General features: G+C 47.1%; 1 protein-coding gene across 1 annotated transcript in view; it reads right to left on the bottom strand.

Moving 5' to 3' along the window:
* The window catches only part of wu:fa11c10 (protein FAM110A), a 37,998-nt gene extending 36,319 nt beyond the window's left edge, over nt 1–1,679 (bottom strand). The window contains exon 1 of the mRNA XM_063207916.1: nt 1,364–1,679. The gene's annotated coding sequence lies outside the window, so the exon portion shown is untranslated. The remainder of the gene's footprint in view (nt 1–1,363) is intronic.
* Between the last annotated feature and the right edge of the window lie 821 nt (nt 1,680–2,500).

Below are 2,500 nucleotides of genomic sequence, written 5' to 3' on the forward strand. Positions count from 1 at the left end.
TTCCCCAGTTCTAGAAGTTTACCCGAGAATTCTATAGCTACCATAGCTACCTGTGTTAGAAATCCTGCAGGGGGTTTGTGACATCATAGTGACAATTTAAAATCCTAAACACATAGTGATGGTACTCCTCAAAGGGTTAAAAAGCCTGAAGAGCGGAGACAGGAGCACCTCATGCACACACACACACACACAAGACAGGAGAGGACCTCCACATGCATACACACGTGCTGTTTACCCCCACCCCACTGGGAAATACCTACATGTCCAATTATTAACCAAATAAAGACATTCACAGCAGAGGAGAGAGAGAGAGAGAGAGGGAAAGAGAGAGAGAGAGGGGAAGAGAGAGAGAGAGAGAGGCTGGAGAGAAAGACAGGAGAGAAAGAGTGTGATGGGGAGTCAGCTGATGACAGAGTTACGAGAGCTGTTAGAGTTAGAGCTGCATAGTTGTCAACTTGCTCATTTCCTTCACAATAAACATTTCAGCTTCTGCTACTTGCTTAAGATTTGTAGTTTGTAACAACTTGAGTTGTCAGTTGTGCTAAATAGTCTTGTGATGTGATGTCATGTGCATGTCCTGTCTTAAATGAGTCAACATGCAAAAGATGCTAAATGAATTTCAGCGTAAACTGACAATAAAGTGTTATCGTATTGTGTCGTATCGTATCCTTACTTTGCAAGTTTGTAACAAACTCCCTTTAGGATCAACCAATGCCCACACGATCACTCCTCTTTCCCAAATGAAAACAAGTTATTCCTTCTAATTGCCAAGTGATCCCCACTCCACCCACACACACAAGGCTCCATTCCTCTCTGAGTTGATAATAATAAATAATAATACATTTGATTTGCAAGCTCCTTTCTGAACACTGAAGGTCACTGGACAACATCAAAACCTCAGTAAAAGCAGACACAACAGCACAAAAAGGAAAAGTACAAAACCACATAAAAGTAAATAGAGAAAATGAGACTGCAATCAAAGAGAATAGGCTAACTGGAAAAGATGGGGTTTCAGTCTGGATTGAAAGAGGGAAAGAGAGTTGATGTTATGGATGTCAGGGGGAGGAGAGTTCCAGAGTTACCCTTCACTAAAAACACACTACAGATTTGTAGTTTGTAACAACTTAAGTTTGCAAGTTTTGTCACAAAATGTGCTTTAGGATCAACCAATGCCCACAATATCACTAATCTTTCCCACATGTAAACAAGAGCTGCTGCCTTATTCCCTCTATTGCTCAGGGATCCTACTCCTCTCTCCCCTCCACACCACACACTCCAGGCTCCATCCCTCTCCTAGTTACCCTTCACTAAAAACAAACCAAGTCATGTGCATGAGTGAACAGCTCTGCAACGAGATACTTACAGCTGAGTGTGAAAACTCCGGCGGAGAGAAGTCGAGTTTTAATTGTGGAGACTTGTGCAGCCAGCGACGCAATCACTCACTCGCGTCTGTCCTTTCGTCTGTCCTTTCGTCCGTCCGTCTTCTGTGGAGGAGAGAAGTCGGTATGAGCCAAAGCCACGAGCGTGTGTCTGTGTCAACAGCGTGTGGGTGTGTGAGAGAGTTTGTGTGTGTGTGTGTGTGTGTGCGCGTCAAGTTCTGCTGAAAGAGAAGGGACAGCCCACTAGAGCGCTACAGCGCACAGCACGTTCAGTTCAGTTCAGTTGTGGCCGGCAAGAATGCCTCTCTCTCTCTCTCTCTCTCTCTCTCTCTCTCTCTCTCTCTCTACGGACTCATATAGTCAGTCCTGCACACTCCTCCCATTCTACTGCCCCTCTCTATTGCACTCTATCTCGCCCTTTCTCTCTCTCTCTCTCTCTCTCTCTCTCTCTCTCTCTCTCTCTCTCTCTCTCTCTCTCTCTCTCTCTCTCTCTCTCTCTATTGCCCCCCCTCTCTGCCTAGTTATCTATCCCTCTTTGATTCTCTGTCCCCTTCTCTGTTTATCTCTCTGACTCACTTAGGCACTAATCTCTCTAGCTGGTCTCCCTTGCTGTTAGTCTGTATCACTTTTTCTGTTTCTCTTGCTCTCTCACACACTTTTTTTCTGTCTCTGCCCACGGATTGTCTGTTTTGCTCTCTCCCCTTTCTAGTTTACTCTCCTGTGCGCTTCTCCTCCTCTCCTCTCCTCTCCTCTCCTCCTCTCCTCTCCTCTCCTCTCCTCTCCTCTCCTCTCCTCTCCCATCTTCTCTGCCCCTCTGTCCAATCCACTCCTGTCCTGTCCCCCTCATCTCTCATCTCCTCTCTCCTCTCCTTACCCTGTCCTCTCTCATCTTCTCCTTTCCTCTCCTCTCTTGCCCTCTCCTATCGACCCCCCCTCCTCTTCTGCCCCTCTCCTCTCCTCTCATTTCCTCTCCCTCTCCTCTCCTCTCCTCTCCTCTTCTCTTCTCATCTCTCCTCTCCTCCCCCTCTCCTCTTCTCTCTACTCTCCCCTCTCCTCGACCCCTTTCCTCTCCTCTCCTCTCCTCTCCTCTCCACCCCTCCCCTCTTCTCTCCTCTCCTCTC

The sequence above is a fragment of the Engraulis encrasicolus genome, chromosome 10 (genome assembly GCF_034702125.1).
Source record: "Engraulis encrasicolus isolate BLACKSEA-1 chromosome 10, IST_EnEncr_1.0, whole genome shotgun sequence".
NCBI classification, from domain to species: domain Eukaryota; kingdom Metazoa; phylum Chordata; class Actinopteri; order Clupeiformes; family Engraulidae; genus Engraulis; species Engraulis encrasicolus.